General features: G+C 41.2%; 1 long non-coding RNA gene and 1 other non-coding gene across 2 annotated transcripts in view; one reads left to right on the forward strand and one right to left on the reverse strand.

Annotated features, from left to right (window-relative positions):
- The window catches only part of LOC144380050 (uncharacterized), a 46013-nt gene extending 23828 nt beyond the window's left edge, over positions 1-22185 (forward strand). The window contains exons 2-3 of the long non-coding RNA XR_013443791.1: positions 15256-15459; positions 17509-22185. This is a non-coding gene — a long non-coding RNA (uncharacterized LOC144380050). The remainder of the gene's footprint in view (positions 1-15255; positions 15460-17508) is intronic.
- Positions 19267-19339, reverse strand: TRNAK-UUU (transfer RNA lysine (anticodon UUU)). The gene has a single exon. It is a non-coding gene; the product is annotated as a tRNA-Lys (tRNA).
- Positions 22186-27297: the final 5112 nt, after the last annotated feature.

Raw genomic sequence — 27297 nt, forward strand, 5'->3', positions numbered from 1 at the left:
GAAATACCGCTGGCAAAATTGAAAAGACTGGAATACCTATGTATGGCTAGTCGCAAAGTGAATTAACACTGTGTTTATGGGAAAAACCATGCAACACCTAATGAATTCAGCCATCGAAACAATCTATTAAAATTTAAAAATATACAATTTTCGAGCTAGCAGTCCACTCTTGTGACTATATTCCTTAGAAATTAAAGCATTGGGGCGCCTGGGTGGCTTAGTTGGTTAAGCGTCTGACTCTTGATTTCGGCTCAGGTCATGATCTCAGGGTCATGAGATGGAGCCCCGAGTGAGACTCAGCACTGAGCGTGGAGCCTGCTGAAGATTCTCTCTCTCCTTCTCTTCCTCCCCCTTGCTTGTGTGTGCACTCTCACTCTCTCTCTAAAAAAAAAAAAAAAAAAAAAAGGAAATTAAAGCATCAATATGGAAAGTTATATTTACAAGCATATTTATGAAGCATGGTTAGTAAAGGAAAAAGCAAAATCACAAACAAACAAATACAAGCTAGAAATAAAGAGCTGTAGGGGAAAAACTGATAAAGAATTCAGTATCACTTCACCAAGGTATATTTTTAGATATTAAAAAATAATGTATTAGAGCTACCACAGTTGACAAGGTATTATAGAATAAGAAAATAAGGGATGCAGAGAAATCTGTATAAAATGATCCAACTTCGGGGCACCTGGGTGGCTCAGTCGTTAAGCATCTGCCTTCGGCTCAGGTCATGATCCCAGGGTCCTGGGATCGAGCCCCGCATCAGGCTCCCTGCTCAGCAGGAAGCCTGCTTCTCCCTCTCCCACTCCCCCTGCTTGTGTTCCCTCTCTCCCTGTGTCTCTCTCTGTCAAATAAATAAATAAAATCTTTAAAATGATCCAACTTGTACAATAAACATGGGCCAAAAAAATTCCACGTGTGTGTACATGTGTGTGTGTTTATGATGATATGAGTATAGAGGAAAAGAAGGACAATAGCTTTAGGGATACTGAGTAATTAAAGTTAGGGAACTGGGAGCAAGTGAAAAAGAAAAAAAAGACTGCACGAAGCAGATCTCTGTCAAATATGACATGATTCCATTTATGCAAAATTTATGTGTGTATGCACATATGTCTAAAGAAGAAATAAGAATGAGGAGTTAGAACTTGCTCCACTGACTTGTAGAGACAATTGCTATACGGTGAAAAAAAGAAAGTATCAGAAGTGATGGGAACAGTAGTATCTTAGTTTGTAAAACAAAAGCTCTCTCAGCAATTGTCCAGGAACCCATGCCTCTACCCAGCTGTATATACATGCGTGAGCCTCGGTATGTGCATGGATCGTACATATGTGTATGTGCCCAGACGATGTCATGCAAGATGCACGTGGACATGGTGCATAGCTTTTTCTTCATGCATCTTGTGGAAATTTGGAAGAAATATCTACTTAAATTTTTTTTTTTATTATTTTTGTGACTTGAAAAAATAATAAAGAAAAGGGTTGTTTTTAGATAAATTTTGTTTTTTTTTTTTTTCAAAGAAAGAAAAAAAACCCAGAGGCAAGCTAATGGTTTTCAAGAGCTGAGAGGCAGTTTCAGAACTGGTTTGATGAGAATCTGGTTGGCTGCCTCAGTGGGCATTAACTCAATGTGAAATAAGTTATTGGTGAGCTGGAACTGGAAATCTTAAGATGCAATGCGTGTATCCAGAGCTTGCTTTGGGCCAGGCTGGTTCTAGCTCCTGAGAGTTTCAGCCAGAAGAGCTAGGCTGCAGTAGGGCATTCCAACCTTGACTTGGGTCTTAGAGGGGTCATCTTTCAAAGGCAGGCCCTGGCAGATCAAGTGCCTAGACAGAGTTTGTGGTTTTCTTGCCCAAAACTCAAGATTTCAAATTGGACCGTCATTGTGGCTTCCAGGAAGAGTCCCAGAGTTCTAGAAACTTGAGGTTAAATGCTGGCCAGTACACAGTGAACCTGGAAACGGCCTTTCCAAAACAATCCTTTAAAAACACTTTTGGCCCCAGTGGGAGGAAGAGCAGAAGGAGGGAGGGAGGAGCACCCTATTATGTGCTAGTGGATATTCTGCCAAGCAGAGTCGTTGGAGCTGCTTAGAACATTGGACAGAAAATTAATGAAATGTTTTCCTACAACTTGGGGTTTGTCTGACCGCTGGTGTTAGAATTCCAGACTCTTTTGGATCACTGTGATTGTTGAAATTCTGCTGAGCTTTAAAGAGATCCTTGGGATTCAGAGAGGTGGGACACTGAGAACCTCTCATTATCCTGAGCTTTCACCACTGAAAAGGACAAACAGTGAATGAACAAGGCTCCTCTACCTTCTATCTCAATGTCCCCCCAACATTTGTCTTCTTCCCCCATTCACCGTAATATCACAAAGCAGTTAGAGATGTTGAATCAAAGTACATAACTGCAGTGGACTTTTATCTCCCATGACTATTTCTTTGGAAGGATGTTACAAATGCATGTGATGAATCTCTTAAAAGCACTGATCTATTAAGTAACCCTAATCCAGAAAATTCATAGACACCCTGTCTAATTATGACAAAGACACAAGAGCACTGACTGAAGAGGTCTAGTGACAATTTCTGATATATATTAGACCACTTGCAGTGTTCCCTTTATAATTTATAGTTTTTTTTAATGCCAAGAATTCTGTATAGATATAACAGGAGAGCAGAAATATTTCTGGACATACTGCTTCCCGATCTTACTCAGAGAATACCTGGTCTTTGGGAAAGAATGGCATAATCCAGACACAGTAAAATACTAGTCACTTTGGGCAATTTTGCATTCCTTGCACTTAAGCTTACTTTTGACAACTTCTGAAGTAACTACAAGGGTTGCAAAGACAAAAGCCACCCAGCCTCACCACTTCTCCTTCAACTAACAGAGGCTCTTTATCCCTCAGTCTATATATTTTGTTTCTTTAATTTTTCTCTCAGTAGTTTTGCTATACACTTATTATAAGATGCCTCGAATATCATGCCTGAATCTTAGTAGGCAGTCATTCCATATTTTTATCTGAAGGAATGCCATGATGATGAATACATTTAGTCAGGATGGTCTAGGTTATGCTGCTGTAACAAATCACTCTGAAATTTCAGTGGCTTAGCACAACAAGAAGATATTTCTTGCTCATCACAAACTCTGATATGTGACATGGATTCTTCCACATCTGGCGAGTTGAGGATTCCCTTCAATTCGTAAAGTCATCCTCTCAACACTTGACTTCCAGAGTCCAGCCAAGCAAGAAAAAGATGAAGGTGACCCACTCACCCTCAAGTGCCTTGGAGTGGAAATGGCACATCACTTCCTCATATTCCCAGGTGCCAGATGCAATCATATGGCCCTGACCCAGTAACAGGCCAGTATAGAGATGCAGGAAGTGCTAACGGTCTCTACCAACCTTGAGTTTTGTTTTGTTTTGTTTTTTATTTATTTATTTTTTTAGGGAGAGAGGGAGAGAGAGAGCACAAGTGGGAGGAGGGAGAGGGAGAAGCAGACTTCCCACTGAGTGCGGAGCCCGACGTGGGGCTCGATCTCAGGACCCTGAGATCATGACCTGACCCGAAACCGAGAGTTGGACGCTCAACCGACTGAGCCACCTGGGCGCCCCCTGCCAAACCTTGAGTTTTAGAAAATAGTGAGATATAAATTAAAAGCCAGTGCAATATTTTCCATTGTTATTTGTCTATACTTTATTACCCTGGTACTACAAAGAACTTAGTGGGGAAAATTTTTTTTCATGGTAAAGCTAGTTAGTAAAGGTTTTTAAAAGTGTCACATTAAAGAAACCTGTTTAACTAGAATGGGCAAGATATCAGAGTGAATTCAATTTATTTATTTATTTGATAACTGTTATTTGAACACCTACTATTTGCTAGGGGTTGAGCTAGAGTTTTGGGGGGAAATTAGATGCATAAGTCCTTTTCCTTACCCATAAGGAGATTAATTCCAGGGGAGGAGTATAAGGTGATTCCATATGAGTGCTCACATTACAATAGAGGATAAATATTTACCTATTCATCAATATCTTTTTATGCCAAACAGTCTTGTGATTCACTTGAGCTTCTCTGGGTGTCTATTTTACAGCATATTCTTCCTATAGTAGGTAGGCAATTTTTTTTTTTTTTACTCAACTTTATTTTTTAGAGCAATTTTAGGTTCATAGTAAAGTTTAGCAGAAGGCATGGAAATTTCCCATATACTCCCTAAGGAAGGTAATTATGAAATATAATGACACTAATTTATTTTTTTGTGTACTTGGCAATTTTTCTTAATAGTATACACTATAAAATAATTGTTTTAAAGATAAAATATCACGGAATGCCAAATTAATAATAAAATATACTAATGTGGCAAATTTTTTAAATTAAAATGTGGTACATTCTTACAATAAAAAATATTAAACAAGCTTAGAGTACACATAAATATATGAAGACTTTTCCTACAGCCTTTAATCTAAGTCATTTCATTTTTTTTTTTTTAAAGATTTTATTTATTTATTTGACAGAGAGAATGAGATAGAGCATGAGAGGGGGGAGGGTCAGAGGGAGAAGCACACTCCCCGCTGAGCAGGGAGCCCGATGCGGGACTCGATCCTGGGACTCCAGGACCATGACCTGAGCCAAAGGCAGTCGCCTAACCAACTGAGCCACCCAGGCGCCCTAATTCATTTCATTTTTTTTCCAGAAGTAAATGCTGTTACCATTTTTCTTGTATTCTTCTAGAGATCATCTGTTATATATACATATGCACATGCACACATACACATTTATCCCATATCTGTCTATCTATCTATCCATTTATTATCTATCATCTGTTTTTAAATACAAATGAGAACTTGTGGTAAGGGTTATTCTGTATTTTGTTTACTTATTTATTTATTTAAAGATTTCATTTACTTATTTGACAGAGAGAGAGAGCAGGGGGAGCCGCAGCAGAGGGAGAGGGAGAAGCAGGCTGCCCACTGAGCAGGGAGCGTGATGTGGGACTCGATCCCAAGACCCTGAGATCATGATCTGAGCCGACGGCAGACACTCACCCGAATGAGCCCCCCAGGCACCCCTAGATTTTGTTTTTTTTAAATTACAAACATATCTAAAATTTCATCCCTGCCATGCCCACACACTGGATTTACCGTAATTTATGTAGCTAGCACCCTACTGATGATCATTTAAGTCAAAATGACTTCTAAAGTTGATTTTAAAAAATCTCATGTTTTTGACTTTTTGAAAAAAGCAATAAAAGTAAATTAATGCCCATTCTTAAAATGTGATTCTTGTGAGACATTTTTAATACCCAAATGAGTTTTTTAAAAAAGTGTACACATTTGCTTTTTTAAAAATTTCTTTTTTCTGTTCTTTTTTTTTTAAAGTAAGCTCTTTTTTTAAAAAAAAGGAGACTCTGTGCCCAGTGTGGGGCTCAAAGTCACGACCCTGAGACCAAGAGTCACATGCTCTACCAACTGAGCCAGCCAGGCGCCCCCCACTTCTGCATTTTTTAAACGTGTAAGAATATATCGAAAAATTCATTCTACATGTGTATGTTTTATCTGCACCTTAAAAATGTGTTTTTTTCCTTTTAAGTGAATTTTATTTCTTTTAAAAGAAGATTAACTGGTTTAGGTCTCAAGACACATTAAGAGAGAGCATGCGTATGGTTTTGAATTCTTAGAAATACCCCCACGCACATAACATGGGCAAAAATTGTTGCACAGTGATAATTATTGATAATTCCATAGCTGTTGTGGAATTTTACAAAGATATTAATTTTAAGTTCTTGCATCTAAAAATATTAATGCTTTCTGAGTTGTGATGAAAACGTAAAACTCGAGAACACAGACATTTAGGGCAAAAGGGCTACTAGGTTTCCCTTTGGATATTCCATGTTCCTAGGAGGAGGGAGAGGGAAGGGCATTACGTTTTCTCCCTCATCTAAGATGGAACAAGCCACTGGGACACTCGGACAGATGGAGGGCTTGGGCCAGAGATCTTTTACCTGCCACAACAATGAGCAATCACTCCCGTCTTTGAAGTGACTTACAAACACTAATGAAGCTTCCCAAAAGCCATATGAGGTAGGGAGGTTATAATTACCCTGTTTTACAAATGGGAAATGCAGACACAAATAGGTTCAGTGCTTTGCTGGGGGCACACTGTGGTTCCTCCCGGAGTTATACTAACTCCCCAGAGGACCTTGGCTTCACCAGCTCTGCTCACACACCTACCCTGGGTGGTCTTCCTGTCCCTCCAGGGGAAGGCCCTTGCCCTGCAGAGACCAGCACTGTTCTGAGAAACCGAGACCAGGTCTCCAGTAGGACAGAGAGGTAGGGAATTGGGGCCACAGTGAGGTAATTCAGTGACTCCATATAGATATGCTCATTAGCTGTCTAAGGGCAAGGACTGGAAATGTCTTTCGATATGGATATGCACTCAGTGGCCATTCAGGAAGGACCTGCTGGTAATCTGGCGAATTACCCAGTTTATAAAGGCAACATTCTTTCCCCTTAACTATTTAACTTTTTTTTTTTTTTTTAGAGAGAGAGAGAGAGGCATGGGGGTGGAGGAGGAGATGGGCAGAGGGAGAGGGAGAGAGAGAATCTCAAGTAGACTCCCCGCTCAGAGCAGAGCCCTATGGGGAGCTCGATCCCACAACCCTGAGATCATGAGCCGAGTGGAAATCACGAGTGGGATGCTTAATCAACTGAGCCACCCAGGCATCCCTCTCCTTAACTATTTAGATTATTGTCCAAAGATTTGACAGAATCCAGATTTCAAAGGGTATCTTTTATCATAATAATGGTTAATTTTTTCCCCAGAATGCTGTTTTAAAATATAAAGCTGGGGCACCTGGGTGGCTCAGTTGGTTAAGCGTCTGCCTTGGGCCCAGGTCATGATCTCAGGGTCCTGGGATCGAGTCCCCCATCGGGCTCCCTGCTCAGTGGGGAGTCTGCTTCTGTCTCTCTCTCCCTTGGTCCCTCCACCTGCTTGTGCTCTCTGTCTCTCAAATAAATAAATAAAATCTTTTAAAAAAATGTAAAGCAGAGTTGAGAAAATTGTATGGCTAATATAGAATGATATATAGACTGGCAACCTGGAAATGAGGAACCGGGCCTATCTTGATACTTGTCCTAATCCTATAACATTCAGAGGTAGTACTTGTTAATATTGTTGGAATTCTGAAGGTGAAAACATATATAAGGGAGACTGTAAAAAGAAACCTTTTAGTAAATATCATTCATTCATTTCCTATTGGTTGGGCATAGGGTAAGTTTGGGTAAAGATAAGAAGCAGAGAGTGAGGGGTGCCTGGGTGGCTCCGTCCGTTGATTGAGTGGCCGAACTTGATTTTGGCTCAGGTCATGATCTCAGGGTCATGAAATTGAGCCCCGAGTCTGGCTCCGCACTCAGTGCAGAGTCTGCTTGTCCCTCTCCGTCCCCCTCTGCCCTTCCCCCTGCTCTCTCTCAAAAGTAAATAAATAAAATCTTAAAAAAAAAAGAATCAGAGAGTGAGTAAATTTTTTAGAAACGGTGCTTTATTATAGCTCAAGAACTGATGAACAACCGACTGGCTTCCTATGATCTACGACAATGCGGACAGCCAGTGGGCAAGCTAACTGAAGGACGTGCGTGCCACGTACAGAGAAGGCCTCCGCAGAATCTGAGACAGCACATCTTGGGCAATGTGCACGTACATACATATACACACACTCACACATGCATGCACACACATGCACGCACAATCTATCATATATAAATTTCTCATCAATAAGTGTGTATAAGGAAATAAATACATAGTGAGCACATTTACTCCATCATACCTTCTGTGTATGTGTGTGTTTTAGTTATTTGGGCAATTGTCTTGCTTCCTAAGAAGGGGGTAAGCTCCCTGAAAACTGGAGGGACCAGACTCTTTTGGTCTTTTTCACCCTACCTGAGACACAGCACAGTTTTTTGCTTACCTTTTATTGAATAATATCCAAATATATGTAAATAAGGGTGTAGTCTACTTTCTCAAGAGACTTAATGCTCTGAAACGCTGGCCAGGATTGGTTTGATTTTTCAGAGCTTTGGTACCTGGGAAATAAATCTAGAAGTCTCTCTTAGAAAGGACTTTCTAAAAACCCCAATATAATTAATTACTCCTGATCTAGAGATAGGGCCCAAAGATAAAGACCAAAATTTATAATTTAAATGTCTTCTTCGCCACTCTCACCTTGTATTGTTCTGTAACAGTGAACCATAGTTAACAAAAATTAGGAACTACGACAGGAGATGACAAAACACCAGGGTGACTAATATTTCTTTACCCCGCCTGTATTTCTGGGGTTTAGAATTTCAATAAATTTCAGTGGGTTCTCTGCTTTTTTTCTCTTTCCCTGAACTCCTAACCGAGTGAGTAACCTTCAGTGTTTATCCAACTTTTCATTTTCTCTTGAAGTGTTCTGGTAAAGTCTGCAGATGTCGAAACCGCATTTTAAAAATGCATACGTCTCTAGGTTTTTAAAAATTAAAAAATCAAAACCAAACCAAGCCAAACCACAATGTAAAAAACTCATCCCTCTTGTGTTTGTATATAGATAACACGGAACATTCTTTGAGGAATGAATTCCACTGATATTTATTCATCTTTGTGTTTTTATCTCGATGCAAAGATCTTGCTGCTTTTTCTCGCTGGCTGTGATTACGCCTCGACGTTTGGTTGCTATTCCTCTCCGGTTAGCTCACTTCTCGTAGTTAGTTATGGCTTCTGGGTGGTTGTTGGCTGCGGTGGGAATTCTCGCTTTATTATTTTGCGCTCTCTCCTTGGTCCTGGGTGTTCTTTCAGCCAGCACGGGACCCTTCCTGCTCCAGCCGCACTCATCCACCTGTGGGTAGATCAATTCCATCTGTCCTCAGCATTCTTTGAACAGTGGCTCACTTCAGAGCCATAAATGCCTGGGTCCGTGAGCTAATCCAGTCTCTCTGGTTGATAGAATCCATGACAGGATCACAAGCCGCAGGGTCATAAACATCATTTGGGTGCTAATAAATTTCAAGCTTTGAAAGGAGGTGTTTATGTCTAGCAAGAGATACTGTTTGCAGAAGGAACTTTCTTGGGGCATCTGTCACTTGTTTGGTGGCAGGGACACCTCGGTGGCCTGGTAAGAGAATTTCTCTCAGGTCTCAGGTAAAGGGAGGAGGGCGCCATTTGGTAGCAAGAGCCCTGAGTCCGCCTGTTGCACTCTCCTGGGTCTCAGCCCCTCCCCTGACACCTCATTCTTTGTGTGATTGTTTTCAGAGTGCATCTTTGGTAGTGCCCTTTGTCTATCCGTAAAGGAATAGCTATGCCGGCTTTAATCTACTGGGGAAAGGGAGCTAATTTTTATTACATTCTCCAGCCCCCTTTGGCTTCCCCAGGTGCATGCTCTCCTACTTTGGTGACAGAATTTTGGAACTTTGACCTTTCAGTCCAAGGTTTTGGGTTGGATGATAGAATAAAACACGTGGGATTTTGTTCTTCGGCTGTCCTTAAAAAGAGGATCAGTTCCTATCTCAGTTGGGCTGCCTGGCGGGGTCTGATGTGTTCCAACCGGCTGCTCAGAAAGGACTGTATTGGTCAGGAAGCGTTTATGAGTGATCGTCCACTTATTCAGGACTCTTGGCTGATGATGGAGATCCAAAGGAAAGCGTGGCCGTGCAGTCTGGCTGGGAAGGAAAGAAGAAGGAAAGTGAGGAATAGGTGAGCCTGTGGCTGATCAAGGTGCGGTCCACCCCCTTTCAACTCGGGCAGCCCCAGGGGGCTGTGTGTCTGCCAGGCTGAGGGGGTCAGGAGGACCCACAGCCTGGCTTCACCAACTGGGTACCGGGAGTTCTGTTTCTCTGCTACTTCAGCAGACTGCTTTACAAAGACAAGACAGGAGCTGCTTTAATGTTCCCAGGATGGTGGGAAGGTTTGATTTGTCGTGGGTACTTGCTGGTTTGCCCTGCTTCTCAGTTTCCTCTCCCCTCAGCCATCCCTCTCGTTCAGATGCGTCCACTGCATTTTGGAAGGGCTGCCGGGTTCATATGTGAATGCAAAACTTGTTCTTTGCAACAGACAGCTGACTGTCACAGAATGAGTTTTGTGGTCAGAGAGTGAAGAGAGAGCAGCAAATCAGTTTATGTCAGTCCCCTGTGGAGGGTCCACCAAAAGGCAGATGGATCTACTTTTTTATTTTTATTTTTAATTTTTAAAAAAGATTTTATTTATTTATTTGAGAGAGAGAGAGAGAGGGAGAACATGTGCACGTGCACACACACACACACACACACACACACACACACACACGTGCGCGCGCGCGCGCGGGAAGGGGCAGAGGGAGAAGCAGACTTCCCGCTGAGCAGGGAGCCAGACCTGGGCTCAATCCCTCCTGCGAGCCGAAGGCTGATGCTTAACCGACTGAGCCACCCAGGTGCCCCTACTTTTTTATTTTTAAAGGTGAGAGGCCATGTAGCTGCGACCAGCACTAAGTCCCCAGAGCACTAAGTCCCCAGCCAGGGAGAAGTGCTGTGGTAAACCACAGCTCTTGCCGTCAACTTTTGCCCTAACTCCTAAGTGTTACCCCCCCGCCCCCGCCTTATGAAATGTGCACCTGACACCCTGATGGATGGAGGCTTCTCTGCGTAGGTACTGTGGGTGACGAATCTGCAGCTGATTAAATCACAGGTTTCCCGTATCATTCTTTGGAGTTGTGTAGCTCAGTTCCGTGAGCTGACAGTTGTACAACCACTTTTGAACTGTTCCTGGTCTCATGCCAGAAAACTTATCTTTTAATGGTTCTGTACCCACCTCCCAACTCCAAGGGCAAGCAGAGAAAGGAAGGAGTATGCTTTGAAAGAAATTCCAAGCTTCTCTTGTGTCTTTTCCCATTTTGCTGTCCGGTTTATCATTGATGAAAGCATCATGGAAAACAACAGAAGAACAGGTTGTTTTAGATTATCTGCATAAACTCCAACTTCATCCTATTTTAACACTTCTGTTGAATGCTTGTTCTGTGGCAGACACTCTGCTAGATGCTGGGGATAGCAGCTTAGCGCACGGTGTTTTGTCATTGGCATTCTTTTTTTTTTTTTTTTTTAATTTATTTATTTATTTGAGAGAGCGAGAATGAGAGAGAGAGAGAGCACATGAGAGGGGGGAGGGTCAGAGGGAGAAGCAGGCTCCCCGCTGAGCAGGGAGCCCGATGCGGGACTCGATCCCGGGACTCCAGGATCATGACCTGAGCCGAAGGCAGTCGCCTAACCAACTGAGCCACCCACGCGCCCTGTCATTGGCATTCTTTGTGACTTTCATGATCTAAATTGCATGTCATGATTATGAAGTAGGCTGTTTTAGGCTGTATTAATGTCTGTTTTTTGTTTGCTTGTTTTGAAGAAGGTCCCATACTAGAAAGTAAAGAGCAATAATATCTTCTTTCCCCCACGCCGTTTTCCATAACCGAAATAGATCCTGCTCTATGAAAACTCATTTCTGTAGGATTTTCTTGAGAACCCTGTTAATGTAGCAGTGTATTTTTAATTTAATTTTTCTTTTTTTTTTTACAAAGACTCATGAAAGGAATTTCTCTCAGGTCTCACCTGCCTGAATATCTGGAATCCTCACAAATAAGTGGTTTGCCTTGGTCTTGTGGATGCTGTGAAGTTGGAAACATGTGTTTCTCTCTTTGTGGAGATGTGAGGACACTCATGCTAGTTAGATCCCAGGATGCTTGCTGTAGCATACGTTTCCCCCTACTAATGCTATTTCTAACTTCGTTTAGTTTTCCTGCCCCGATCTTCCTTCTGTTTGGGTTTTCTCACTTATTTTAATCTTACAGAATTATTTACGCACATTTTAATAAATCTCGAATTCTGCTTGCAATGAGGTGGAGGTATTCATAAATACATTAATAAAATAGGAAGCAGTTATACCTAAGAAAAACTGCAGGCTGCATATATTTATGCTTAAAAATTTCTGGAGGTTTCAAGAATGTATCTAGCTGGTTTTTATGTTCTTCAGTTTTCCGAGTGAAAAATTCATATACAGCTGGCCCCTCGTGCAGTTGAAAATCCATGGATAATACTTTTTTTTTTTTTTTTTTTAAGATTTCTTGTATTTATTCGAGAGAGAGAGCAGAGCGAGAGAAAGAGCACAAGCTGGGAGGAAGGGCAGAGGGAGAGGAAGAAGCAGACTCCCCGATGAGCCGGGAGCCTGACCCGGGGCTCGATCCCAGGACCCTGGGATCATGACGTGAGCCGAAGGCAGATGCTTAACTGACTGAGCCACCCAGGTGCCCCCCTCTTGACTCCACCAAAAACTTAACTACTAATAGCCCCCTGTTGACTTGGACGCTTTACTGAGAACATACACAGTCGGTTAACTCCTATTTTGTACATTATATGTATTATATACTGTATTCTTACAATAAAGTAAGCTAGAAAAAAGACAATGTTATTAAGAAAATCATCAAAAAGAGAAAATACATTTACAGTACTGTACTGTATTTATTGAGAAAAATCCACATATAAGTGGACCTGTGCAGTTCAAACCCCTGTTGTTCAAGGGTCAACTATACTTCGAGAGAGTTTCATAGTCAAGGTGGAACACAGAGATAGCTAGTTTGTTTCTGAGAATGTTCTTCATTTATTCTTGTTGGGGTTTGTATATACAGAATAAGACAATATATTTTTTCCCATTTCATATTATAAAAATAATATAAGCTCATGTTAAAAATTTCACACAGCATATACATTGGAATTAACTACTAAATTAAAAGTCTTCCTGCACAATATCTAAATCTCATGCCCTATGTGTAATGTTATAGACTTTTCTCTATATTTACAAGAATATATATGTGTGTGGATACTTTGGTGTTACTTGAATGAATCATATTCTTCTGCAAAGTAGACTTTTGTAAGTTGACAAAATATGGACTTTTTTTCAGAGCAGTATAATTAGCTGTCTTTTATTCTTTTTACAGCAGCTTATTATTCCATCATATGAATACTTCATACCTTATTTGACTGGTCTCCTGATGATGGACACTTAGGACTCCCCCTTCTTGCAGGCAAACATTGCTGCAACCAGTGACTTTGTTCTGTAATTTTTACACACCTGTGGGAAAGATACTTTTCTGGAAACATAATTGCTGGATATGCAGGTTGAATTTTTTGATAGATATCCCCAAATGGCCCTCCAAAATGGTGTTCTCCAATAAAGGTTATCCTTATTCTCTCATCCCACCACCCACAAAGGCTGGATATAATTAAACACCCTTTTGTTATAAGGAGCAAAAAATGGCAGTTTATGTCTGTTTTCATATGAATTTCATTATTATGAGTGAGTTTGAGCCCCTTCATGTATTAACTGCCTCTTTGGGTTTCTTTTTCTTTGGATAATATCTTTAGTCCCTTTGTACATTTTTTCCCTATTGAATTATCCAGCTTTTTCTTACTATAAAGAGTATGCTTTATTTAAATTTTCTGCCTGTTACAATTAAAACAAAATCTCAGTTGATCATTTGTTTCTATTGTTTTAGGATATGTCTGTGTGTCTATACATATATCTACCTATATAAAATAGATCTATATCCCCACACTGAATGTCTTTTTTTAAAAATTTTATTTTATTATGTTATGTTAGTCACCATACATTACATCATTAGTTTTTTTTTTTTTACATCATTAGTGTTTGATGTAGTGTTCCATGATTCATTGTTTGTTTATAACACCCAGTGCTCCATTTTCCACACTGTATGTATGTCTTGTTTGTAGTCAAATATAGCGATATTTCTTTTATGGATCTGGTTTTTTTGTTTTGTTTTGTTTTTTTTAGTCTGTTTTTTCATCATGCTTGGATACCTTCAATGCATGTTTAGTTATGCTTTTCTGGTATGTTCTGTGGTTTTAGTTTTTTAAGCTTAGATCTTCAACCCATTTAGAATTAATTTGATTCAAGAAATGATTTACAAATTGAGTGTTTTTGTTTTTTTTCTGCCTAGCCACGTTCCCCAATACTATCTTTTACTCAGTGATTTAAAATGCTACCCTTATCTTTTCTTCTGGACCCCTTATCCTATCCCATTGGCTTGTTTCTGTATTCTCAGCTCTAGTATTAGAAAGGGTTAATTTTTTTTTCTTTTTTAAATTTTTTTATTGTTATGTTAATCCCCATACATTACATCATTAGTTTTAGATATAGTGTTCCATGATTCATTGTTTGTGCATAACACCCAGTGCTCCATGCAGAACGTGCCCTCCTCAATACCCATCACCAGGAGAAAGGGTTAATTTTTGGGGGGTTTATTTACTTGTTGAATTTTTAAAAATTGAGATATAATTCTCATACATTTTATTAGTTTCAGGTGCGTAACTTAATGACTTGATATTTGTATATACCGCAAAATGATTGATACAATGAGTAGTTAACATCTGTCTTTACACATAGTTACAGACTTTTTTTCTGGTGATGAGAACTTTTAAGATCTACTCTCTTAGCAACTTTCAAATACGCAATACAGTGTTGTTAACTATAGTTGCCATGCTGTGTATTATATCCCCATGACTTGTTCATTGTTTCACTGGAAGTTTGTACTTTTGACCCCTTCATACATTTTGCCAACCCCCCACCTCCACCTCTGGCAACATCCAATCTGTTCTCTGTATCTATAAGCTTGTTTTTGTTTGTGTGTGTTTAGACTCTGAAACACACAATTTGTGTGTTTAGATTCTGCATATAAGTGAGATCATACAGTATTTTTCTTTGTCTAACTTATTTCACTTAGCATAAGGCCCTCAAGTTCCATCCATGTTGTCACAAATGGCAGGATTTCCTTGTTTTTTAATGTCTGAATAATATTCATATATATGTATAGACACCGTATTTTTTTATTCATTCATCCATTGATGAACATTTAAGTTGTTTCCATATCTTGGCTATTGTAAATAATGTTGCAGTGAACATGGGACTGCATATATTTTTTCAAATTAGTGTTTTCATTTTGTGGGGGGTGGGGGGAGGATAATAAATAAATATCCAGAAGTAGAATTGTTGGATCTATGATAGTTCCATTTTTAATTTTTTGAGGAACCTCCATATTGCTTTCCACAGTGGCTGCACCAGTTTGCATTCCCACCTGCAGTGCATGAGGGTTTCCTTTTCTCCACACCCTCACCAACACTTGTTATGTCTTGTCTTCTTTTTATTACTATTATTATTTACTTATTTGTTTTTAAAGATTTTATTTATTTATTTATTTGAGACAGAGAGAGCATGCGAGCGACTGAGCAGGGAGAAGAGCAGAGGGAGAGGGACAAGCAGACTCCATGCTGAGCACGGAAGCTGATGTGGGGCTTGATCCCAGGACCCTGAGATCATGACCTGAGCTGAAACCAAGAGTTGGACGCTTAACCAACTGAGCCACCCAAGTGCACCATGTCTTGTCTTCTTGATAACAGCCATCCTAACAGGTGTGAGGTGCTATCTCATTGTGGTTTTGATCTGCATTTCCCTGATGATGAGTGATGCTGAACATCTTTTCATGTACCTGTTGGCCATCTGCATGTCTTCTTTGGAAAATTGTCTATTCAGATCCTCTGCCCATGTTTAAGTCAGATTTTTTGGTTTGTTTTTTCTCTTCAGTGGTATGAATTCCTTATGTATTTTGGATATTGACCCCTTATCAGATATATGATTTGCAAATATTTCCGCTCATTCAGGAGGTTGCCTTTACATTCTGTTGACAATTTCCTTTGCTGTGGGGAAGCTTTTTAGTTTGATGTACTTCTACTTGTTTATTTTTGCTTTTGTTGTCATTGCTTTTGGTGTCAGATCCAAAGAGTCAAGGCTAAGACCGATGTCAAGGAGCCTATGTTTTCTTCTAGGAGTTTTGTGGTTTTAGGTTTTACATGCAAGATTTAATCCATTTGGAGTTAATTTCTGTGTATAGTGTAAGATAGTGGTTCAGTTTCATTCTTTTGCATGTGACGGTCCAGTTTTCCCAACACCACTTACTGAAGAGACTGTCCTTTCCCTATTGTATATAGTCTTGGCTCTTTTGTTGTAAATTAAGTGACCAGAAAGTTTAAATTTTTTTTTTTTTTTTTTTTTTTTTTTTAGTTTTAGAGTGTATTTGGCTATATGCAGATTGTTTGAGTCAAATGATTTGCCTGTGCTTGGATTTCCCACAGGACTTGGGGCAGCCTGGTAGTGTGGGAAGTGGGCTGGGATAAATGAGCTGAAATTGGTCAGGTGGTCTCTGTGTGCCTCTAAATGCAGTCCATTGGAGCAACCAGCTAATATGCTGCCATGATCACATACTTACTTTAGACTTGCTGAAGTGCTTTCATATGTCCTATCTCATTAATCCTAACAGCAGTCTTGTAAGGTAAAGGTTGCTATTCCTATTTTGGGAAAATGATTTTCATCAGGGTTCCGTCTGAGCTTTGGTCAACATCATACAGCTCCCACTTGGCACAGCCAGGTCTCCTGGCCCAGTTTCCTCATGCACTTGCCCTGAAGCATAGCTGCTCCTTCTCCAGGGCTGATATCAGATCTTCCACTCAACATTAGCCTCACCACGAGGTGCTCCTTCTTCAGGTCTTTGAGCATATGATTTCTCAACTAGACCTGAGTTTTTATTTGTTGCTCCCATTCAATTAAGTCCTCAAGCACCCTTTCAGAAATACACCTTTTGGAAATACACTGCAGGCTGGTTCCCTTGGCCTTTGTCTACAACTCCTTCGGCAGGCACGATGGGGGAGGCAGCCGATGGTCGGGTCTATATAGTAGTTCTTTCTTAAAAGGATTAAGTTTTCCACTCTTTGCTTTTTTTTTTTTTTAAACAAGGGAATTTTTCTGTAACACTATAAATTCTTTGAGCAGATACTTATCAGCAGGCTCTGTGATAGCAAAATACTTTTTAGCAGAGACAGTCAGTTTGACAGATCAACGTACTGCATAATTAAAGGATTAGCATCCTTTCTCCTGAAATTAAGTTAAGAAGGGAGGACTTTCACGCTAACTTGTTTATGATAAAATTATTTGTTGTCATTTTGTAGGGAATGGCTCTCAAGCCATGAGGTGGTGTCAGTTTTGATATTTTAGCCTCAGAGGCAGATGGGAAATGACATTTATACATTCCACTGGCCACAGTGGCACATACCTGAATTGTCTCCAGGTTGTCAAATTCAGACGTTTCCCCTTTCATGAGTGTGGGTGAATACTTCCCTCTTTCTCTCTGCTTTGTTTTTCTCTGGAGGTAAAAATTTCATCTTCTAGTCAATTCTGGAAGCAACTTGACTTTGGTACAGATGGAGTGGGTGCTCTGAGTGGGTGGTTCAATCTCTCTCTAACCTGGGCGACAGTGACTGTGGAGGGGGTTTGGGGAAGACTGATTGGGTGGGGGGTGGTTTGGGGGACAGAAGACCTGGCTAAAGGATTGTACAGAAGACCAGTTTTATCTAGTTAGCAAAGCCTGTTTGGCAACTTCTGACCCTCTGTTGCTTTCTTTTCTGCAGGTGTTTTCTTGTCTCTACAATATCTGTCTCTACAACATCTGGCTGGAACATCCTGGGCATTTGCTTCATCAAGCCCTTTGGTGTGGGGTGGGGTGGGGGGATGCTTGTTTTTAGCAGAGGCTCTGGCCAAGCCAGACTGCCAGTGTCCCTGCTCCAGGAGGGGATCTGTGTCTTGGAGACCCTGGAGGAGCCGTCCAAGTGTCTGATGCAGCAGGAAGAGCTGAGCCAGCTCTTGTCAACGCATTGGCCCCCAAGTCCATGTTCTTTCTCCATATGCTGCCTCCCAAAGGTGGCATTCAAAGTGGGGCTTTGAAAGATGGTAGGCTTATTTTAGGCTCAGATTAATGTGTGTGTGGGGGAAGCCAAGAGTTGCATGGTGAAAGCAGGAAAGTTGGAGACATTTTTGGGGAGGAGAGGGAGATCTTGGAAGCCTCCTTGTGCCCCGAGTCACGTCCCTGTGGCCCTCCTATGATTTCTGTGCCTCTGCGGCACCTGCAGTGGTGACCAGCTCCATAACACCGTCTTTTCTCCCGCCCTGTCTCACTCTCTGCTCCCTCACTCCTGCTTCCCGGGCTCTCCTTTCAAAGAAACCACCTGCCTATGATCTACGGGTATGGAGGGAAACACTGGAGGGCGGAAACACTCACGGCGGTTGTGAGTTTGAGCTGGCTGGTGTGGAGCAGGCAAGGGAAGCCGTGGGCTCTGCGTGAGGTGGAGGGAGGAAGGCATGGGGGGTGATGGGCATAGTAGATACTGGGAACCCCTCTCCCCCTTAAACACAGCCTGCTGGGTTCTTGATAGATAATCTGTAAGGAAAATAAAAGGATGGAGGGGGACTCTCCGAGGAGAAGAAATGAAGACTTTTCAGATTTTTAAAAACATGGGCACGACCAAGCTACAGTGTCTAGGATTTCACACTTGGGTGATAAGACGATAAAGAAACACAAGGCAGGGATTAGCCAGAAGTCCCGAGAGTGATTACCTTTCAGAGATGGGGAGTGGCTGGGATGCAGCATATGACAGGGATTTCTAAAGGGGCTGCAAAGTTCTATTTCTTGACCCGGGTGGTGGTTATAATAATTCATTACTATTTACATTTGCTTTGAATACTTTTTCTGCACCTGTATTATATTTTACTTTATAATGGAAAGTTTAAAAATCCTGGTAAGTATGATACCATCAATCTGTGCGCTTATGAAAAATTATATGTGTGTGTAGAAAAACAAACAAATGAAAACAGCAGCTGAGCAGTGGGTGCGCAAAATTACCCCCAACAGCTAAAGGGAATATTCCAGAATTGGGTCGGGGACTCACCCTTTCCAAATCTATGAGGCCTCAAGGCAACGGGCTGGGCAGCTTCCCTCCCTAACTTTGTCCAGACAGATGAAGGCAGGAAGGATCAGTTTTGATCATGACTGCTAGATGTGTGAGTAACATTCTGCCTGGTAATTATTTTTGACATTTGACAGTTCTGGGCACCACCTTTCACAGCTCAGAAATGTTGGCAGGGTACTTATTTTTGAAGGGTTCACATTTTCCTATAAGTAACCAAGTATTCACGGGATACCTCTTTGGGTGCATAGTTGCCAATTAAGGTAGAGAGTTCTGGAAAGTCACAGACCCAGAGGGCAGCTTGGAGTTTCAGGAAATAACTCATCACTTAGCAACAACAATAACTACAACAAAAGTGGGACTTTTATTTATTTATTAAAAAATTTTTTTAAGTTTATTTATTTTATTTTTTTTTAGTAATCTCTATACCCAAAGTGGGACTCGAACCCACGACCCTGAGACCAAAAGTCTCACGCTTTTCCAACTGAGCCAGACAGGCACCCCCAAAGTGGGACTTTTAAATTAATTCAAAACAAAATAAAACAAAACAACCCAGCCACTGTGTGTGGAATTGGGCTTACACTCTTTCAGAGGAGATACCAGGTGAATCTTTGTTCCCAGATTTCTCCCCAATCTGTCTGCCACACTGCTGAAATTCCAAGTCTTTTAGATCACACGGTGGGCTAGTGAGATTAAAAATGCAAATGTGCCCTGGAGAAGTAGCTAGGTGAAGACACTCATGTTATGGCGAAAAGAACACATAAAGAAAGGGATTCAGACCTGGAGACAAGAGGGGAGGAACATTGTAAAGGACAGGGACTGGCTCAGGAGAAAATTGCCTGGAGCTTTGCCAAAGAGAGGCAATAAAAAGGCACTGAGTGTCTGCGGTGACATGTACGGGGATTTTATCAATTAGGTTCTTTAGGTTTTAAGTGACAGAAAATTCAACCTCACTGGGATTAAGGAAACAATGGAACTTTATTGGCTCATATAATTTAAAATCCCATGGTAGATTAGGGGTGAGGTTTCAGGCACGGTGTGATAAAGACGCTCAAACAATACTTTCAAAATTTGGCTTCTCCACTCTTGCATCTGCTTTTTCTCTCTTTTGGATTCCCTCTCAGCAGGCCCTCTGCAACTGGGGTCTCCTGTCATCTCCAAAGTGTAGCATAAAAGGCTCTTCCTTGCCCTGATCATTGCAGAAAAAAATCGTGGGATTAGCTCTAATTGGCTCTGTTTGGCCATACACGTATCTCTGAATCAGTCAAGCCACCAGATGCAGTGGTCTGGTGGGCCACACTGGAGTTGTGGGCCTCCTGCTGGAGCCAGAGATGGGTCAGTTCCATCAATTCACTTGCACTGAGCTAATGCAGGAATGAGTAGAAGAGCGGGGAAATGGGCACTGGAGATGTAGATGGTGCGTGTCCTCCTCAGTAGTCTTTGCGAGTTCCAATCCAGAGTGGCTATGAAATCAGGTTGGTGGATCATGGTCAGCATCACAAAATTATAATAGAAGGGAATTTAATAGAATAGAAGATACCTGAGTGTGTACATACATATGTGAATATATGTAGATATACGTGTATATCTGTGTGTATACACAAATGTGGATAAATACGTATAAAACATCTCTCACCATAGAGCATGGTAAGAAGGTATAAAAATGCTGCTTCCCAAGATCCTATATGCCAGCAGTGTGAACTGGTGTTGTTCTTCCTGTTCACACCTGCCTTCTCCAGTCTCTCTCATGTTGCTCACCCAGCTTGACATGACCTCTCTCCTGTTCTCATCCCTCCTGGTCTTCAAGGTTTGGCTCAAATGTCACTTTGTTTCCTGGTATCCCCAGCCATGCCCGAGTACCCAGCTCTTCTTCTGCCTTCAGAGAGGCGGACACTTGTCTTACCCTGCCAAAGTGCTTGCCTAAGAAAGGGGTGGAGTTGCGCCACCCAGTATGGCTACTGTCAGGCTCAGGTGGCTGTGGAGCACTTGAGATGTGACCCATCCAAATTGAGATGTTCTGTAAATATTAAATATGCCCTGCGCTTTGAAGATGAAAAAAATTATAAAATATCTCATGAGTAGTTTTTGTATTTATTACATGTTGTTAGGATAGTATTTTGGAATATATTGATTGGGTTAAATGAAATACATAATTAAAATTAGTTTCATCTGTTTCTTCTTATCTCTTTACAAATGTGGCTACTAGACAATTTAAAGTTATACTCATGGCTCGCATTGTATGTGTACAAAACAGCACTGGGATGGAGCATTAGCAGATGAAGCCTGGGCCCCACAGGCAGAGGGAGCTGAGCATGGTGCTGGGTGAACTGATTTCCATAGTAGAGATAGTAAGAACTGGACTCGTAGGCTATTTGTGCTTATTAATGGAATAATTAATGGTACATGGGGAGCACTTAACAAATGATTGCTGTTACTTCTGTTATCTATGGCAAGGTCCCATCTGTCTCCTGGATCAGCTCTCTCACTGTTTCTTTCATAGCACCTAACACCCTGCCTGGCTCATAGCGGAAACCAATGAATGTTTCTTGAATGAATGAATGAATGAATGAATGAGTGAGTGAACATCAGAAACGATTTGAGAAAATTTCCCCAAGACAAAATTTACCCACTTGATAATTTGGTTAAGAACAAGTCAGTCAGAGATTCTAAGCCGCTTTATGATTGCCTGAAGGAAAATTCATAGCTGGTAACTATGGCAACTGGGCAATTCCTGTCAATCTTCCTCGCCCCAGACCTGTCTCACTTCTTGTCGGTGGGTCTGGAGATTGACCTAATCTCCTGTCTGAATGAGCATTTAAGCATCTTCAGTTTCTACCATTCTTGTTTGCCTTTTTCTTTTTTGTTTAAACTTGTTTTATTTTAAAGCCACATCTTTTTCGGTTTTCTACTTGTTACGTGTAATCGATACCATGTGACAATTACATGCACTTTGGAGGATAACTTTATGTGGTTTTCCCACGAGCTATGAAATACGTGTGTGCTTTTGCTGCACATGTGTGCACACACATGCACTTTTTTTACCCTAAGGGCATTTGGTGTAGCAGATTCGGAAATGAAATTTTTGTGGTACAGGTCCCCACAGGAGATCGGGGTACAGTGATGTTAAAAATATTAGGGTAAGAGAGGGGCACCTGGATGGCTCGGTCGTTGGGCGTCTGCCTTCGGCTCAGGTCATGATCCCAGGGTCCTGGGATTGAGCCCCGCATCGGGCTCCCTGCTCAGTGGGAAGCCTGCTTCTCCCTCTCCCACTCCCCCTGCTTGTGTTTCCTCTCTCTCTGTGTCTCTCTCTGTCAAATAAATAAATAGAATCTTAAAAAAATATATTAGGGTAAGGGAAAATTTCCTTCATGCCACAGAAGGGCTAGGCTCATAGACACTGGCCAGGGGTTCCTGGGAGAAACGCCTTCAGATATTTCTTGACCTCATTCCTCCCTGCCTCTCCCCACTCCTCCCTGAGATTCTGGCTCTAACATTTGCATAAATGTGCCAGAATACAATTCCTCCGGACATGAGAGGCTGGGAATCTGGAGCCTCTGCTTATTATGCCTGAGGGGTGCTGGGGCAATGCTCGTGCTCCGCAAGGACACACTGACCCTGGGACAATACTTCAGCTCTCTGCAGCCTCAGTTTATTCATCTGTAAAAGGAGGGTACACCACTTGCTTCACAGGGGTTTTACAGAGATTAAATGTGATATTATATTTGCAAATAGTGCATCAAATACAAGATGCCTTAAAGATGTGGGTAGAATTATGCACTCAGGTCTTGGAGTTAGCAAGTGAGTTGAAGACCCGAATGATGATAGGGTCTGAGTAGGGGGTTTCAGAGTTGGCCAAACTCAACTCTCCATTTTACAAGACTGGGCTTGTGTAATGAACAATTGGAAACTCTAGCTAAAATTGAATTAGGCCCTTGAGACGAAGAATAGACCGTTAAACAAAAGCCAGTTCCTAGAGACACTAAGCTCTCAAGATGACTAGAAGGTCCTAGTGGGGGACAGGTGCCCAAATGACAGAGCCTATCCAAGCCTAGATGAAGGACTTTGAAGAAGAGGACCCTCAAGGGGCAGGATCCCATATACACCTGCCCCCAAATTTAACTCCCAGACAGAGGTGCAAACAAAGGGCCACAGCTCTGTGAGGAGGAGCACCATTAACTCCCACTTGGAAGGAAAAGGTCCATGGCAGGCCTCCTGAGGGAGGTACAGTTTGGCTGAACCTGTGAGAAGGCAGAGGGTGGGTAAGTGGTGAGAAGTGGGAAGGGAGAATGTACTTGGTAGGGGACGGCATGAGGAAAAACATGGCAGTGGAAAGCCTCCATGCTGTCTGATGATTGAGCTGGTCTGAAGGACGGGAGAAACACAGGGGCGTGGGAATAAAACTGAGAATTTAAGTTGAGATCATATCAGGAGCTAGACAGAGGAGATTTTAGTGTATTGGGTAAATAATAGGAAGCCACTGAAGCATTCTGAGCAGGGAAGTGTCATGATCAAACTGATACTTTAGGAAGATTGCGTAGAATGTGTGGGATTTATTGGAAGTAGATGGGTAGGGAGAGCTGCTATTGTCAGTTTCCAGTGGAAAGAGTAAATGAGAGATTTGGAGTCAGACTTAATTTTGGTTCTTGACTCTGTGACTTATTAGTAGTGTGAATTTGGGAAGGTTACCTAACTTCCCTAAACCTCACTTTTCCCATCTATAAAATGGGGATAACGTACTGCTTACCTCAAAGGATTGTTCATTGAGATTCTGCAATGAATTTATTTATTTTTTTAAAGATTTTTTTATTATTATTTATTTATTTGACAGAGAGAGATAGCGAGAGCAGGAGCACAAGCAGGGGGAGTGGGAAAGGGAGAAGCAGGCTTGCCGCTGAGCAGGGAGCCTGATGCAGGGCTTGATCCCAGGACCCTGGGATCATGACCTGAGCCAAAGGCAGATGCTTAACCATCTGAGCCACCCGGGTGCCCTGAGATTCTGCAATGAATTTAAAGTATCTGACAGGGTCTAGCACATACCAGTGAATGGGTAAGTAGTATTAGTAGGGAAAAGTCACATAATAAGGCTAGACAAGAAGCCCTAAATGAAACCATGAGAAGCATTGATAATATCCTTTCTTCCCTCCCATCCTTTAGATCAGGGGTCAGCAAACTATGGCTAGTGGGTCAAATCCAGCCAGTGGTCTGTTTCATATAGTCCTTGAGCTAGAAATAATTTTTACATTTTGAAAGGATTATAAAAACCAACCAACCAACCAACCAACCAACCAACCAACCAATCAACCAACCAACCGAACAACCAACCAACCAAACATATAACCAAACAAAGAAGATGTGACAGAGACTCTATGTGTTTCACAAAGCCTAAAGTATTTATTATATGGCCCTCTTCAAGAGAAGTTTGCTGACTCCTTTTCTAGAGCAAACCCTTGAACATCTGACCAAATTCCACATCTATGGAAAGCACACATCTATACAATGATACTCGTACACAGAAGGTCCCATTGGGCACCTTCTTGGCTGGGAGACTAACAGAGCTTTTTGCATGTTGGGAACAGTTGAGACTAACAAAGATTTTTGCATGTTGGGAACAGTTGCTTTGCTTGAGAACTTCACCCTCTGAGTCTTTTTGTAAATGCAGTTGTCTCCTGGGTCTTGGGATCTCAATACCTCATTCCTCTTTCAAATATATGGCTCTTGCTTGCTACAGAGGAATATTGTGGGAATCTCCAATGTCTGCAAACATTCATAGGCCCTTGAGAGAAAAAAAGGCGTCTTTAGTATTTGCAAAATATTTTGGAAAAAAAAAAAGTACATGTCCTGGAAACTTCTAGAAAGATTTTTTTTTTTTTAATAAAAGATAAGACAGCAAAAAGAGGTCCCTAGGTGCATTGATCATATCATTGTGTTATAAGTCTAAGGCTTATCTAAGGTAAAACAGATTTGCTGGCCCAGAGATTAAAAAAAAAGATATTTAAGCTACAGTTACAAAATACATGACATAATGGAAACATGCATGAATATTTCAGAGAAAAAAAAGAAAAAAAAGGAAAATAAAAAGCAGCAGCAAAGATCTGACTAAATCAGAGCCAGATGGGATATGTGGATTTGACAAGAAGGAATGAGCTTCAAGAATAATATTTTTCATGCTAGTACTGTGTTTAACTGTACCTTTAAAAGGATATTGAAAAATGCATCCTCTTCTTTATTAAACTATCAAGATGATACTCAAATTCAGAATCTTAATTTTACAAAAAAAAAGCCATCCTCCTTGAACTTTATTTTGACATTCAGGGAATAAATCCATTAATTCCACACATATTCCTTCAACAGATATATCATAAGTGCTGACTACATATCAAAAACTGGGCAAAGACAGTGGTCTCAATCCTTATGCAGGATGCAAACTTGAGGTTAGACAAATAATACATAAATAAACAAGGGGTTCGATATTGAGGTAAATTTGTATAAGGGAAATAAGCAGCATTTTGTGATAGAGAAGAATGGGAGACATTAGGGGTCCCCTACTTCAGAAAGGGAGAGTCAAGGGAAGTCTCTCCTTTTGAGGATTTGACATTTTAGGAGAGACCAGGGGGTGTCTCAGGTCAGGTTCTCCAGAAGCAGAGCTGGAGATGAAGACTGTGTATGAGTCATTAGTTAGGAAATGCTCCTGAGAGGCCCAGGACTAGGGAGGGGGCCTAGAGCATGACATTTCAGGAGGCACTTGCTCTCAGGTTTGTGCAAGGACAATATTGGCACCTGAGAATGAACCCCTCCTTAAATTTTGTGCCCAATATTCCATATTCACCTCACCTTGATCATAGCCCTGATTGACAAGTGCAAGCATGAAAAATATACAAAGTTACAATAAGTATTTAAAAGCTTCCATCCACACTGCTCCCAGCCTCTGCTTCCAGCCAGGTATCTATTATCATTAGTTTATTGTTTCCTTCCAGAGGATTTCACGCATATAAAAGTTAATACACAAAAACTACAAAACACTGTTGAAAGAAATTAAAGGAGACTCAAATAAATGGAGAGATATTCTGTGCTCACCAGATTGGAAGATTTAATATTATTATAATGTCCATACTAACTAAAGCGATCTACAGAATCAATGCAACCTCTATTAAATCCTAATGACATTTTTTTGCAGAAATAGAAAAATCTATTCTAAAATTCATATGGAATCTCTAGGGGCACTGAATAGTCAAAATAATCTTGAAAATGAAGAACAAAGTTGGAGATCCCACACTTCCTGATTTCAAAACTTACTACAAAGCTACAGTGATCAAAATGGTGTGGTGCTGGCATGTAGACAAACATATAGACCAATGGAATAGAGAGCCCAGAAATAAGCCCTTGCATATTTGGGAAAATGGTTTTGACAAGAGTGCCAAGACTACTCAATGGGGAAAGGAGAGTTTTCTCAACAAACAGTACTGGGAAAACTGTATATCCACAGGTGAAAGAACGAAGTTGTATCCTTACCTCACACCGTATGCAAAAAATAACTCAAAATGGATCAAAGACCTGAATGTAAGAGCTAAAAGTATGAAACTCTTGGAGGAAATGTAGGGGAAACACTTCATGGTACTGAATCTGGCAGTGATTCCTTGGATATGACATCAAAAACAACCAATAAAAGAAAAAATAGACAAAGCAGACTTCATCAAGATTAAAAACTTTTGTTCACCAAAAGACATTATTAACAGATTGAAAAGGCAAACCACAGAATGGGAGAAAATATTTGCAATTTATATATCTGATAAGGGAGGGATTAATATCCAGAATATATAAAGATTTTTTTATTTATTCATTTGAGAAAGAGAGAGATCGTGTATGAGTGAGAGCACGAGCAAGGAGGAGGGGCAGGCAGACAGAAGCAGACTCCTCACTGAGCAGGGTGCCCGATGCAGGGCTTGGTCCCAGGACCCTGAGATCATGACCTGAGCCAAAATCAAGAATTGGATGCTTAACTGACTGAGACACCCAGGTGTTCCCTGAGGACTTTCATCTAGAAATTCCACCAGCCCTGGAAACCTGAGATGAAATTAGCCTGATGTTTTCCTGAGGTCACAGCGGTGGGTGTGGGTTTCTTTAGGAATGCCAAGGGGCGGTTCTGGGAGTTGGTGGTAGTTGCCTCTTCAGTTTCTCTGAGAATCAGGGTCTGTTCCTTGCTGGGAAGAGTGGGGCTGATTCTTTTTCTAGTTTAGAGGAAAGCAATTCAGTTTTGGAGAGAATCTGGGCTGAAATGACAGGAGGTGTGATCTCCCTCTATCCACCTCCTTTGCTTTAATAGTTTACGTGACTTGCCAAGTTGTCTCCTTCTTCCTGCCAGGAGAGACTCCAGAGGGTTGAAAAGCTGATTTTGTCATCTTCCCTTTCAAGAAGTCCTGGATTTCTGGGTCTGGGATGGTTCATGGTTTTTAGGTTTTC

This window comes from Halichoerus grypus, chromosome 14 (assembly GCF_964656455.1).
Source record: "Halichoerus grypus chromosome 14, mHalGry1.hap1.1, whole genome shotgun sequence".
Lineage (NCBI taxonomy): Eukaryota > Metazoa > Chordata > Mammalia > Carnivora > Phocidae > Halichoerus > Halichoerus grypus.